Here is a 15,737-nt window from a genome sequence, read left to right as displayed (position 1 = left end):
GGGCAGCCTGTGCCAGTGCTCAGCCACCCACACAGCACAAAAGCACTTCCTGGGGTTCAGAGGAAACCTCCTGTGTGCCCATCTGTGCCCACTGCCTCTCGTCCTGGCTCTGGGCACCACTGAAAAGAGGCTGGCTGCACCTTCCCTTCAGATATTTGTATACATGGATGAGATCTCCCAGAGCATACTTTTCTCCTCATCTCTAGGCTGGACAGGCCCATGTCTGTCAGCCTCTCAGAGGGCTGGGCCTGTTCAGCCCCGAGGTGAGTTAGCTGTTGCCTCACAGGCCCACCACAGCACTGACCCGCCACACAAACAGACCTGAACACACCACCACAGCAGCGCTGCTCGCTCCGTCCCACGCTGCTCTTCCTTCTCCAGGATCTCCCACTCTCCCCTCACCCAGGAGGGCTGAGGCCCCAGCGCCTCTCCCTTCACGTTATCGCAGCCAGGAGGAAGGTGTTTCCCTCACATATTACTTCTGCCTCTCTCCCCAGGCTCTTCCCACAGCTTGGACACGTCCTGCACCGAGGGGTGACACACACCCCGGGCACGGAGCTCCACCAGCTCTGTTCTCCGGTGGCTTTTCCCTGGTACAGCAGAGCTGGAGGGGACCCAAAAATGAAAAGCGGTGGTGAGGTCTGGCTTAGCAGGCTGATAAACCCGTTTCCCAGTTGTCTAGAAAAATGGGTTTGTTGTAAAAGGAGTAGTAATTGTGTCTGTCATGGCTCCCTACCTCCCTGCTGCTCAGCAAAAAGGAAGGATGCTGAAGTTCTTACCAATATAAGTTTTCCTTTTCCTCCTATGGACGGGGGAGTCTAATTATCCAGCCTTGCTATTGCCAAGGCAAGTTTCATACAAAATGTACACTGGTTACCAGAGAAACCTGTGCGCAGTGGTTTCACAGCCCTCTTAATGACTGTTACCACCTTGGGCTGAGTCATGCGCCTGCTCCCCAGATCCCTCGGCCTGCGAGTGCGGTGCCACCAAGGCAGCTGCCATCTCCATCTAATTCAGAGCATGGGCTACGCAGGATCGTGCACTTGTTGACAGTAAAACCTGCTTCTCAGCTAATGGCCACAGTGTCAGTCTAAACATTTTATGGTGATGAAACCTCAGGAGGGATGATCCTGCTGATGGCATGAGCTTGTGAAAAATCCTCCAAGAAACACAATTTCCTTCAAGACGGGTTTCTTGTTTCACAAGAACACTTCAGTACAAATCACCAAGTCTTTCCTCCGCCTCCTTCATGTGCATGCATTTAATCATTTACAGCAGAAGAAAAAGATGAAGTTTGAAATTAAATTTCTTTTTATCTTATTGAAGAGTTGGGAAAACCCACACAAAAACCAGTGAGGGTGTTGGGAGATCCAATTTACCTGTCCAAGAAGTTAGGAAGCAGCTCCAGGAAAGCAAAACAATTTGCACATCGCAGAGTACTTGTGACAATGTGAAAATATCCCTCACTACACATTTCATCCAGATGCTGCAGGGGAATGGTGCTGGAGCGTGGAGAATGGGTTGGCCAACAGCTACAAAGACGAGGAACAGAATGAATCCTAGTGCAGACTCCACCCAGGCTTAATAATGCTTTGCATTTGCGATTGTTTATTAATTTTAGCCAAATTTTGTACAACAGATAATGACATGCAGAAAGGCTTACTACTTCATTCAAAGTCACTGTCACAACAAAGTTTTGGTCCTTTATTAGAGGCTCGAGCCTCAGGCTGTCTCTGCCCCAGGCATCAGTCCAAAGGGGAAGAGATCCACGTGTGCAAGATGGAAATAATTATCTGTGGCCAAAAACTGTGTGGTTTAGGTTCTTCATGATCACTCTTTGCTCTTAGTAAACTGGATTCAGGATATGAGCATATCCTCTGTAAAGCCCTGGGACACCCATTGCAAAGAGAATTTCTCTTTCCCGTAATTACCACATCGAGGCAATGCACTCAGAGAAAGATCTTCATATATATGTATGTGTGTACATATATGAATGTATGTATATTACTGACAGAAATGGATGCATAACTGAGGGGGGGCATGGAAGGTAGAAGAGGGCTTACAAGAATGCCAGTGTCATTTTCAAGGGGTTGCAATGGTGCCTGTGTAACAAATCAGATGAATTCCTATTCTCTTCCTAGCAGAAGAGACTGAGATCATGAGAAATTAAGCATAGATTTCAGGTCCACCTGAACATGTCACCACTTGGTTTTATGCAACTCCCAGCCTCTCTCAAAGAAATATAAATGTTTTCAATCCAGGTCACTGGATGCTACCATGCTACCATGGCAGAAGAGAACACACCCCATGTGCACCTTTCTGACAAAACAGTTGTTCAGCTTGCTACAGAAATCCCAAAGGGAGCTAACAATTTACTGAATTTATATAACAAATAGTTTTTGGGTAGAGGAGCTATGCTTCTAGTGTCAAATTGTCAGCTTGAGGATCTGTGCAGTGCTGAAAAGGGGGAAAAAAAGACGCTTAGATTATTTCTAGTGACCCACATACCGCAAAACATCTGCTGACAACATGGTTGGCTTCCTGCCCAAGTTCAACTATGAGCTGTCTCCAGCTGATCATCTTTGCCCTCACCATAATCAGGAGAGTCCACGGCAAGCAAAGGTGACACATAGTCAGAGACACATAAAGGAATTTGACCAACTGAATAAGCACAAACTTGCATAAACATGCACATACCTCAGACATAAACCTGACCTTAAAAAAAAAAAAAAAAAAAACCTGTGCTACCATCAAATATAAGATCAAATATAAGCCTTTCTTAAGATTCTTTGGGTTAGAAATAAGAACTCACTGCTGTTTAGCATGATCCTTTGTGTTTGCAAAACCCAGGTTATTTAAAATTTTAGGTCTTACAGATATATATGCACAATATGATTAGACAAAGCACTGGAAACAAATAAAAAGCCCCAAGAAATACCTTTTGTACTGCCACGTTCACCATTGTATTAAGTACAGTATTATCCTGTTTATAGAGACAGAAACAATATTTCTAGACGCATTTGAGTTCCATCCTTCTTTTTACATCTGAAATGGTGTTACCCTGTCATGCAAACACATTGATGCAACTTGACTGTCAACCTCCCCTTTCATTGTTTGTGGTTATTACTTTTTTATTATTTTTATTCAAATCAGTAATTGCTCCCAACTTCCAAGTTTCTCATGCTTTCTTTGTTCTTGCCTTTAGGTACTCAATCTCCTTTTTAAATGCACCTGACTGCTTAGAACACAGCCATAATCATACTTGATATTGTTCAAATTAATAGTCACTCATTTGTGATCATAAGTTTTTTTGCACCTTGTATTACAGACGTAAGAGACCTTGCCACACAATTCAGAAAGCTGTACAGAAGTCTCTTATTTCAGTGTAACCAACAGAGAGTACTTGTTATTCTGTTGTAGTCTTTATTAGTACCGGAATGATTATTTTTTCTGTTCAGTAAAGGCCAAAGGATACTGTTATTTGAGGGGAGGGGAGGGCACTCATCCACCTCTCATTAGGTTCTCTTCTGGGCCAACAGAAAGCCTTGAAGATTCACCTGAAATTCTTGAACAGACAGATGCCGTACTTGGGTGAGGGCTCGTTACACACAAACTGTTTGGATGATTTAAAATACAAGTATATAGAAATGTAGCAGAAAGATGTAACAGCAAGCGACAGAAAACATGATCCCTTAGGTGCTGTAGCTAGAGGCTTAGTGACAGATGATGTTGCAAAATGGCTTCAGGATGGGATATTTATAAAATTGCTTTACGAGAATTTTACACTGCTAATCACAAAGCTTTAATAATAAGTCTTCCTCTATTAATTGAAATCTAACTGCTAGCTCGCATTTTCAGACATTGTCTTTGTTAAATCATGTTAGGAACTTCTAATATTCCTTTTCCATTTCTAACCCTGACTTTGCATGCGACAGTTTTGGGATTGCCTTAGCCCTTCTGAATATACTAGACACAGCACCCCTCATTTGATTAATTCTAATAATTTTTAGTCATTATTACTTTTTAACGTATATTGGTACTGCAGATTAAATATTATTTATAGCTTTAATTTGTGTCCTGTTTGGATTGTACAATCACAAGGCTAACTTGGCCATCATTATTATCATATTGTTTTATACTGCTCCTAAAATTAAAATCCATTCTTGTCTTTAAATGTTTTATTGTACTTGTCTTTCTTGTTTTGCGTTGCATAGTCCATGATTAATTCTGTTAGCCAAGTGCATATGGCCTGCTTGGCTATCATCCATTATCTTCATCATTGTTGCCTCAAAATGAGCACTTTATTATTACCTTTTTCATCTTTCCAATTACCAGATGTGCTTTCGCATTCCCATACTTTTCCTACTAGACTGAGATCTACATTTAGAGTAAAAGTCCCAGCTCATTAGTCATTGAAGACAAAATGAATTTTCCCTGGCTAAATACAGAAAATCTGAGGGTCAGTTCCAGTATTAGAGAACTGGGCAACTTTTGAGAAACAGAATAAAGTGGCTACATGTTTCTCTAGAAGAAAAGCTTCTTTTTTTTTCCTTTCTTTTTTTTCCCTTTCTTTTTTTTTCCTTTTTTTTTTTTTTATGTCAAAAATGGTACAGGAGTTTAGAAGAGGATCAGATTCAGATAAAAGGTAAATTCCCTCTGCAAATCCTGTAACTACATTTGATCCAAGTATCCTTTGGGAGTCTCAGAAGTCTTACCTAAACTGAGGTTTGCCCTTTACCTGCCTATCCTGTGACTTATTTGCTGAAATGTCCCGTCGCCCCCATCCCACCTGCCCCCCCACCAAAAAAAAAAAAAAAAAAAAAAGACTGTGAAAAAAATAGTGTTAAACATCTACACAGGGCTGCCAGCATCATCTCTCACTGTGGAAAACCTCTTTCAAGGTTTCCATCCTAATTTTTCAGGTTCAGGTGACATAGTGTGCCAACACCCAAACATTTCTCTGACTGAATTCAAATTCCCGACCAAGCAATGTTCACTTAGCCCCAAGGTTAGCTGAGCTAAATATGACATACAGTGAAAAACATGCCAAAGAAAGGAAAACATCTTTTTGCTCTGTTTCATTCATATACTTTTAAAGAAAAATGCCTACTAACCTGTCCACCTAACACCTCAGTCCACTCCAGTATTATTTCTTGAAGTGTTTTCACAGGGCTATTAATTTTGTTTGTTGGTATTTTACAGTCTCATTATTGAGCATTTAAAAAAAAATCACTAGAGAAATATTTCATAAAGCTACAGATTCTTCTTTTGACAGATATTTCTAAATGTCCACAAATTCTTTCTATATTCTATTAAAGGTCCTTTGATTAAAAAAGAAATAAGGGAATCTCCTCTCTCTCTCTAAAACCTTTGAACTCTGTCTGTTTCCAGGCAAGAACCTACTTATTGCCCCCACAAAGCAACAATGGAACTAGACCTGTGCATCACCTGGGGATACATAAGGGAAATGTTATATGATAAATAAGGGAAGAAGCTGGCAGACAAAACATGCTAGCTTCTGTCTTCTGACCTAAGTATGCTGCTTTGGGCATTTTAGAAAAATCTGTTAATAATCACTGTGAAGGAAGAAGCAAACTTTACAACAGGAAAAAATCCCATAAAGGGGTGGGAGAATGTAGGCTGAAACGTTCAGAAGTGACTAGGGTGACAAGCTTTAAACCTCCCACAATACTCTGATTTTCAAGAGACAGGAATCTATTTCCCAAAGGTCAGGTAGATCAGAAATGGCAAGCAGAGCACCAAAAATGGAAGTCCTCTGGATCAGTAGTTACCTTTGAAACTCTTGTATAGTCCAGGAAAGGTCAGAGGAACTGAGGAAGTGCTGTCACTTCTAGAAATAACTTGCAAGGCCCTGTAGTACCCTGGCACTTAGACCAGGCTTTTCAAAGTATTTTTTGGAACTGAACTGTTCAAGTGACTCTTATAATTAGCTCTTCTTGTGCTGACCACAGCCTCTGAAAACCAGGTTCTTTTAAATTGTCCCTTTTTGAGTATCTCAGAATTGAGACTCCCTTCTTCCCCTAAAGAAAAAGGTTTGCTCCTCCGGCAAATTCTTGTCCTTGATCTCTCTAGATCTGATGTTTATACCTTTATGCCTCTCTATAGCCTCTTACTCCAGGCATAGTGACATTTACTTCAACAGAGCTCTGCCCAAGTGTTGTGCTGTACTGACATATCCAGACTTGGTTCTTCTGTGCCTGCAGAAGTAAAAGATGTCCCATATGTATCAAGATGACAGGGCAATGTGTTGAGAACTTTTACATATGAAGTGTCTTAAGATACCAGATCAAAAGAGATTGTAGAAGTGATAAATGTCATTTATACACTGGCAGATTAATATCATGGCAATGTCTGGGTTTTTATCTAAACATCAGCAGGAAGTTTGACAAGTCTGGGATAGTATCGCATGGCTATTTCTCTCATTTGGGCTGATATTTGCTTGATCTATTCATCTTAATAAGTTTGCTCTGAGCAGAAGAGCAACTCTGTGTCTTGCCTCCTGGCAAAAGATACACAAAATACCTTTTTGATCTCAGTGAACAGTTTGCATTCTTCTGCAGGAATTCAGAAACTTGCTACTGCTAAAATATCCTCCCTGGTTTTTTGGTAATGTGGTTTTATTAGCAATGGCAGATTGTCTTTAGTAGTCCTTTGTTCTGAAGTTTTAGTAACAAAGTGTCTGGATACAAAACTTTGTCATATTATGTTTTGAAGGTTTTGCAGCGGCAGAAAGCGGTGTGCGTCTATGAGCATATATAATGGAGAAAAGCTAAGTGATAAAGTGCACCTTTAACATAATGACAGTAATTCAGTCTCAGACAGTGAATGCTATTATACCCTCTTTTAAAGACTAAAATCAGTCAATTGAAATGACAATTATGATAATCCTCATGTAACGAAGATTATTTTGAAACAAAAATCTTTTTTGGTGTACGTGCTTGTTAATATGTGTATATTTACTGTACCTAAGTACGTTCTCGCTGTTCTGCTTGGTTGGAAATTCTACACAAAATACAAGTATTTTCTATCCATTCCACTGGTTTCAGTTGTTATTTGTCATGACTTGATTTCTGAAGGAAAAAAAGAAAGAAAAAAAACAAGCTGTATGTATGTTTTGGCAAATACTCTGAGCATACAGCTTGAAGAATTAGGCAACCTTATAAAAGTGGTTAGCTTGGTCAGTCTTCGCATATGACATAATTCCTCCACAGAGCTTTCAGTGCATTTACTCTGTGTTTTGTCGTAACTTTCTAAAGGAAGCTACAGTGAGCTTCCAACAAACCACATGGATAGCTCACAGCGACAGATAGTTCCAGCAAACATTATTCTAAGGAGGAGCCAGTCTGTGATAGGTGGCCTGTAAGAGTTACCTGAGGTGAAGGAGGACACGGTGATCATCTGAACTTAGTTCTTATGTTGGATAGGATTTTCACAGACATCTAAGGGAGTGTCTAGGCACCTAATCCTACAAAAAATACAACCAAAATTGTAATTTTTCCTGGGTTTCTTTGAAAAAGTTGTTCTGTTGTAACAAATCAAGGCACTCACAAACATAGTACAGCAGAAGCAAAATGTCACGAAGGCCACAACAAAGACACACAAATAGAGGAAGTTTGGATGAAAAAGAAGATAAGAAAAAGATTTGTTGAGGCAAAGGGGACAATAAAGCAGCTAATAAGTACAAGATGACCAACCATGAGCAACTTGCCTCCATGGCCTGACATGAATGTTACGTAGAGCTCCTGCGCTATTAAACAATTCTGACATAAAATGCAATAAAGATTAGTATTAAGATTACAAAACACATTGGAGAGCTATAAGAACATTTTAGTCTAACAAGGAAGGTGCCTCAAAACGTAGCTATGCATTCTGCACATTACTGGCTGCTTCGGTTGTTTCAGCTTTAAAATTGCCATAATGATACTCACCACCCAGCTCAGGAAAATGCTTTTTAGGAAAATGATATGTAAATATTGCCAAATGTTTTTCGTTCATGTTTTTGTACCTTCTATTGCTTGGTTGATTTCAAAGTAGAAAACTAATGATAAACCTTACAGAAAATTCCCAAGGGGTTCCCTCAGGCCAGGTGGTAGTTTACCTGTAATGTTTAGCAATCGTATATGATGCATTCCTTCTTTTTTTGAGGCATGGTAATTAAGACCAAGTGAATTTATATTTATTTTGTTTGCAGAGCTTTATTAATGTGAACTACCCTAGAAGTGGGCTTCAGATGGTTATTTCTTCTTAGACCTGACCTAGTTCTAATCAATTGCCATTCAAAAGATGCAGAACTTAGATCTTTGCAGGAAGTTGTTACAATTCACTGTGAACAGTGGCCTAAAAGGGTTGCTGTATGCAGTCAAATACATTGGCACAGTGGGGAAACGTGATCTTTTCTAAGGCTATTATTCTAATCATTTCATCTAGTCCCTTGTCCAAATATAATATGCACTGGCACAAAGTTAATTTAATTTTTTTAAATCCCTGCAACAGTACAAAAAAAAAAAAAAAAAAAAAAACATGACAAAGCAGGGTGTCGAACATGTGCTTTTAGGAAAGTCCTTCATTGCCTCTTAATTGTACAATGCAAGTGTGTCAGTGGTCTAGATGACATTGCTCTGCTGCCTGTTTTGTGGCAATGTTTAATAGCTGGAAGGCCAAATGCAGTAGCTGGCATTCAACTTTCAATATGTCTTATTACTGAGTAGTTTCACATGTACACATTTCAGTCATGAATAGCTGATTGTACCCTTCTGCACACTCTTGTTTCTTGGGGTTTTAAGCTTTCCGAGCCCTGATCTGCCAGCAAACTTCCTCCTGGCTCTGCACGAGTCCCCTGTACAGAGGAGCCTAATGCAGCAGAGAGGACTTCAGCTGAAAAGCTTGCCAGGGTGCCTTCTCAGGCTTGTATCCACTGCAGCACAACAGCCCCAGGACTTGCTAATGAAATTGCTGGGCAGGTTTTAAAAGTGGTGTCTAAATCCTAGAGGCCAACACTGCCCTTGCCTTACGTCAGCGATCACACAAGAGAATTCAACTCTGCTGTTCTCCTCCTCCCTCCATTGTTCGTGTGGAAAAGGAACAGAGTGTGATTCTTTTTGCCACTGCGGAAAGCCACATTATACCTGAAGGCCTGAGATGAGAGAACCACAGGAGCAGACTGAATCACTTCTCCTTTTCCATCCTTAGCTCGTGACTAATACTAACACTGAGAACCTGATGCTGAAACATACATGTGCTGAGCACTTCCGTGGGAGTTAGGCACTAAAAGTCATCCAGGCCCATGTACTTAACCAACATTTTGTCTTCAGGACCCCACAAAAATGTTAATTAAGCCTCACAACATTCCTGAGAGGTATCCCTACCCGTTTTGTTCTGAAGGGAAAAGTGAGGGAGATAATTAGAGCCTTGTAATGAAGTAACGCCTGATGACCTGGAGCCCAATCTGCTAGCTGGGTCAATGGACAGATTATGTCCTTGGACTGACTAATTGTAGGTGCCTAATTGTATTAACACACAAAAGCAGCAATTCATGGCAAAGAAATTACCACCCCCAGCAGTCCTTCCCTCTGGGTGAATTACGTCATCTCAGGGCTCTGATTCACGATCCCTGACAGATTTAGCTGTGGCAACTAAAGAAAGTATTGCCTCTACAGCTGCTTATGCTGTCACAGCTAAATCTGAAAACCCCTCCTCAGAAATGAGACAGCAAATATTCTCCCTTATTAAGGATAAAATACAGCACTGCATGTTCTTATCTTAGAAAAACACTGTAAGCCCAGGACTGAAAATGGAGCCTATCTTACCTTCAGCATGTGCAAGAAGACAGAATGAGTCACTGCCTGTTCTGCCTCAGTTTCTCTATTTATATCTGCTATAGATAAAGTTCTACCCCTACTTCATATGCTTAAATTTTGTCATCATCAACATTATGAAGAAATTGTTAGAATAGGACTCTAATGAGCAAGTAAGAGAGCTAAGTGTTCAACTCCATCTCAGTCTGGTGGACTGAACACTAGCTGATCACACACAGCTGCTTTGAAATTTCAGCCTTGAAGTCAGTAACTTTTTTGAAAAAAAGGAAGCATCGCTGTCTTGCTTAAGACTTACTACAGCTCTAGCTGGTCTAAATGATTTCAGCTGAAATAATTGGATTGCAACTTAGGGATTCTAACAGAACTGGCTTCTCTGCTGATATTTTTGCCAAAAAGAAATCTAGTCTCTCAATGGAAAAGCTCTAATAGTTCCACAGCAAATGCAGGAAGATGTAAATTTTCATGAAAAGAGAATGCTCTGAAATTGAATTCTGCAGAAATGTGTATTTTGATTTTTTAAATCATTGTGTTGTGTGTAGAAAGACTGCAATTACCTGGAGTACTAAAATTCACCAAAAAATTCTCATCAGTAACTAAATGCATTCTCCTATATGGAAGGAAAAATGTTCCATTATTATACATCTAATGTTGGGGAAAAAAAAAACTTTTCAGCCTCAAGCGTTTAGGATTTAGCTTCCTAACTATATGTCCCCTCCCCTCTGCATTAATGCTGTCCCAGCAGTTGATGTGTATTTTACTGACTTTGAAACAACATTTAAGGATGCTCCAAAGGAAAAAAAAATCTCAAATGATACAACCTGTCTCACATACTGGAATTCAGAGCAATTGGATTTCATCAGGAATACATGCTTTCTCTCCCTCTATTACTGGCAATCCTAAGTACAAAAAAAAAAAAACCAAAACAAACAAACAAAAAACCTATGTGAAAATTTAGACAAGCACTGCATTCTGTAGTTCTGAGATTTAACAGAGTAACACGATGAATTTCAGAAGCATCAGCGTAAACATGAGTGCAGATTGCTGGGGCTTGTATGCAGCTATATCTATCCTTCAAACTTTTTTTTTAACCTACCTTGTGGCTAATGACCTCAGGTGGGAATATGAGAGTACTGCATTTAAAAAGCTGGAAACTTACACACAGAAGTCAAATATAGGCTTTTCACTCTTATATATGCTCTGAAAAGACAGACCAAAATCAGGAACTTAATCAGAACCCCTTCAATATATTTTCACTAGAGTTGGACTCAGCAAAACAATTGTTTTTTTATTTTTTATTTTCCATCACAGGAGCCTGACAAAACCAAAAAACAGTACTGGACACTACCTTCTAAAACTCTGCAGAGACGGAGCATTTTGTGATTGACCTATGCTCTTAAAGAGAGGGCTCTGCTTCATTGTTCAGCTTGACACCACAGCCCTGAAGGAGGTGACCGGAGACTGCTCCACATGCACTGCTCTAACAGCATCTCTCATCCAAAGGGCTGGCGATCACACTTGCCTCAGGGGGCCCCAGAGCCTCTAAAGAATAGCAGCTCCTACCTGCAGGCTCAAGGCCAGCATCTATTAACAACTGACTTCACCTGCTTTTCTTCTGATAAACTTTACCAAGCCAAGAAGCTGTGGTTTTCAGATTGCTCTGAAAACAGCTGGCTTTTAGGCATTGGGAAATAACTCCCTGATTGAGAATCACCATTAAAGACAGCAAATTGATATTGTATTAAAAATAGTAATAAAAGCCACTTTCATAATTTTGCATTTTCATACACTTAAAGAATGTCAATTTATTGAAAAAATAACGGTCTACTTACATCCAGCAGACTAAGCCAATAATAATGATGTATTTCACAATGTATGAACTTTGCCATGTGCTGTAGAAGTATCAAAAAATCAATACAACTAAATTGACAAGTTTGTCAATGATTGAAATTAATTTCCTTTTTTCTGTTACTTCACTAAACTGAATTCCGTGGTGTCATATTAATTAACAACCCACTCCGATGGTCTGTGTAGCTGGAAAAACAACTAGGTTATATATGACAGCATTCAGAGAAGAGTGGTGTATTACAAGCAGACAAAGACAGCAGAAGGTATTCACATGAAGCAACAAATGATTTGCTAAGTTAATTGCAAAGACTTTTTGAAATTATCAAGGATAAAACTTCCAAAGAACACCAGTCATGCAGGATCCTCCGTTCGATTCATAGGACCCAATGTCCTTGGAAAATGTGTATCTACAGCTTTCCAGAAAATCTCTGTCTATCTGACACAGAAGCAGGTCGTAAGACCCAGTAACTTATTTGGAAAGTAACCAGCACACTGACTAAACTGAGTAGCTGTGTCTCACCAAACTCAGAGGACAAATCAGGAACAAAACTGAAACAGTGTCACAGTGGAAAGGTCTTCACAGATTCTGAATATAAACCTATTGAGATGCTCAATCACACAGGTTTAACATGAACTTTGAAGGACTAGACTGCAGGTGTTACAAAATCCTTCTTCAAACAGGTGAAAGGGATCAGAACTTGCAGCTACGATATGCAGCTATCTTATCTGTCTAGCCTTGGTTTGAATGGTGAATTCCATTGCAAAGATCCTTTGGTTTTGGTTTGTTTTCCTATTTACATTCCAGACAACAAAAAGTACGATTTTTTTTCCGAGTAAATATTTTGCTCTTTACAATTATGTTTCTGCAGCTGAAATCAAGCAGCTGGATCAGAGCGATCCTCTGGGACAGATGCTAAGGACCGTGTTTTCCACCTTGGTCTTTTGGGCCATGCCCTTAATTGGAGCTTAGTGTCCCATTAATGATTGCGCCTCCTGGGATTTATATGACCATCTCAGAATCGCAGTTTCCGCCTAATGGACTGCTGCACAACAAAGAGTCCTTGTAGCTATATCCCAAAGGCCCCCCTATTAAATATACAGCAGTTCTCAATTAACCTGATGTTTAAAAAACACAATAGCTCTAAAGGCTATCTGCTTAGGAAAGTCCCTGGTCTAAACCGATATCATTTAATTGTCCCCTAATGCAATTCTGTCCATATGCAAAGACCAGCTTGCATGTGACACTAATAGTAGACTTCATGCTGTGACCAGGCTAACAGATTTCTGTACCCATAAGTATCAATTTCAAAGCATTAGAATACTGAAATTAACCTTGATTAGATCTTGGAGTTCACAAAATCTGCAATTTCAAAGAATAAGCAAGTAAGCACGAGTTCCTATGAAGTTTAAGCCACTCCAGGAGTAACACGACAAAGCTCCTTCTGTGAGATCAGAAGGGTGGATATGAATATGATAAACTCATTAATTTCAGCAGCAGTAGTATGGAAGGACAGTGCTGACATGTTTCCATGCTCAGGAGAGTGAATTCCACCACCTTCCTGAAACACCTGTGACAAGTCAAATCTTAAAAAAGACTAATTATTTAACCACAGAGATACACAGACAGCTATACTACAAAGTCAACTCGTCAATGCAAAATTAGGTTTCAAGTAAAGAAACTCATCTAAGCTGTTGTTTATACAGGCTCCAAAAAGAGATTTCCAGAATTTCCTAGTACATTTGCTTCAACCTGTTTCAAAAAGGGATGCTGACATTGCTACAGATAAGTGTATTAGCTGCTGATCCTCTGAATTTGCTCAAGTGAGTAGACAAAAAACACATAAGGTCTATATAGGAACAAAGAAAATGGCTCCAAAGCAGATATAAATATTTGCATGGGTCTAGTAAAGGGAATTAAAAGTTTTCCTGTGTTGCTTACCTGAATGTCTGAGTTTTCAGCTCCTAGCATGCCAAGCGTGCCTTGCTGACCAGTTCTCTGGGCTGTCCTATTTCAATTCAAAAGCATATCAGTGTGAAGAAAAATCTGATTCCCTGGGAAAAAAAAAATGTAAACAGTGTAGAGCAATCTTTGTAGAATTATTGGAATTAAAAAACAAAACAAAACTTAAGACGTGAAAGGAAACAACAGGGTGTCCATGCTTCACCCACAACCCTACAATTCACTGGCACATGGGATTTCCCTATTGGAAAAAAAAAAACAAACTTCCTCTAAGCTTTACTTCAAAGATCAAAGCAAAATTTTTAAAATTGTGACAATTTTAGAAAAACAAAAAAGCAAACAAAAAAACATAGCCCTGAAATTTATCCTGTGGAAAAATTATTTGTTTTTAGGGAGGTTTAGAGTGGAGTTTTTTAGCAAAAGAGCAATTTCCAAGCATGTACTCTGTCAAGGGAGAGATGGACCTAGTAGCCAACAAGCTGTAATAAGCCTCTGGAGATCCCAGTGCAGAGCCACAGCTTTCTAGTGTGAGCCTGATGCCAGAAATACCAGCTGCTAGAAGAGTATGAGCATCTCTGATTTCCTTAAAAATATAAATTTAAGTCTTGCTAAGTATAAATTTGAAGATGTATATTAAGGGAAACAGGTATTGGGAAGGGAGCAGAAATGACATCAATTCTGAGCTGTGATCTGATACATAATAGATTAACTCTGAACTTCACTCCCCTAAATAATTCCTTCCAACAAATGTTTTTGGAGCTCTGTTTCATCATCCCAAACGTTTTATATACGATAAGGATAATGTGAGGTTCTCTCCTGTAAATAAGGTCCAGCTGAGCACTGAGAGATGCAATTGGTCCTAGAGAAGGAAAGACCTAGGCTGACCCTAGAGCACTGGAAGTTTCTCATCACTGATGGATGGAAATTGCCTCCTATTAGAAGGGGAATCCAAGTAAAGTTCATCAATGAAATTCCTAGGATATCCCCAGGTTCCTAAGAATGTTTAGATTTGCTTCCTAAACTGTTCTTTAAGTCCCTCTCCAAAAAATTGGAACATCACTAATATTCAAGAGATGAGAAAGAGGGGAAGGCAAATAGGATCACTGGGGTGGTCTCTCTGGGTGTCATCAGAGGATGGGGGCAGTGCAGTTCTGCTCTGCTCTCACTCCATTTCCCTCCACTACCCTATTTTTCCCTCTTTTGCCCCTTCCTCTGCTGCAACTCCTTTGACATTTTTTTATCTGTTCACACCTTGCTGATTCAATTCATCAACTTGACAAGAAGATATCTACTTCTTTTTGCTGAAAAGTTTCTTATTTTTCTGATGTTCTATTTATTGAATCTCCTTTCCATATGGACAAATGAGGAGGTCAACACAAGGTGAATAGCAGAGGCACATAGGCAGGAGGGGGAAACAGACCTCCATCTATCAGCCATAGCAAACTATTAGTCTAGCCAATAATCATGCACAAAACTATGCCTAACAGCTCACTCCTAACAAAAGGAAGCGGGTGTTCTCACTCTCCCTTCCTGCTCCTCCTCACCAGCTCTTCTTTCCTTCTGCCTTGCCTCAGCTGCACAGTTTCTGCTAGGGACCCCTCTGTTGGGTCAGTGGCTCTGGTGTCAGTATATGTCAACTGTAATTCAGCAGAGAAATGTCTCCCTTCCCTTCCCTTCCCTTCCCTTCCCTTCCCTTCCCTTCCCTTCCCTTCCCTTCCCTTCCCTTCCCTTCCCTTCCCTTCCCTTCCCTTCCCTTCCCTTCCCTTCCCTTCCCTTCCCTTCCCTTCCCTTCCCTTCCCTTCCCTTCCCTTCCCTTCCCTTCCCTTCCCTTCCCTTCCCTTCCCTTCCCTTCCCTTCCCTTCCCTTCCCTTCCCTTCCCTTCCCTTCCTTTTTTCCCCCTCTTCTTATCTACGTTCTGTAGTTGAGTTGAATTGCCTAACTGAAGGGCTCACCAGGATCCAGACCCATTATAAGTTCAATGATAGATGTACAGAGCTGGGACTGGCTAGGCGTTAGGGTGCAGGACAGTTAAATTCCATTTCTTGACAGTGCTGATCTGTAGATTGGCTCAGATGGTCCTGGAAAAATGCCTTCAT

General features: G+C 40.2%; 1 protein-coding gene across 1 annotated transcript in view; it reads right to left on the bottom strand.

The window, feature by feature from the left end:
* Positions 1-15,359, bottom strand: part of LOC310900832 (uncharacterized protein) — a 566,674-nt gene extending 551,315 nt beyond the window's left edge. The window contains exons 1-5 of the mRNA XM_083839430.1: positions 14,085-15,359; positions 13,621-13,733; positions 7,392-7,486; positions 6,987-7,091; positions 5,115-6,218 (exon numbers count right to left, since the gene is read on the bottom strand). The gene's annotated coding sequence lies outside the window, so the exon portion shown is untranslated. The remainder of the gene's footprint in view (positions 1-5,114; positions 6,219-6,986; positions 7,092-7,391; positions 7,487-13,620; positions 13,734-14,084) is intronic.
* Between the last annotated feature and the right edge of the window lie 378 nt (positions 15,360-15,737).

The sequence above is a fragment of the Anser anser genome, assembly GCF_964211835.1.
Source record: "Anser anser genome assembly, chromosome: 5".
NCBI lineage: Eukaryota > Metazoa > Chordata > Aves > Anseriformes > Anatidae > Anser > Anser anser.
This window is presented reverse-complemented; position numbering and strand designations above follow the sequence as displayed.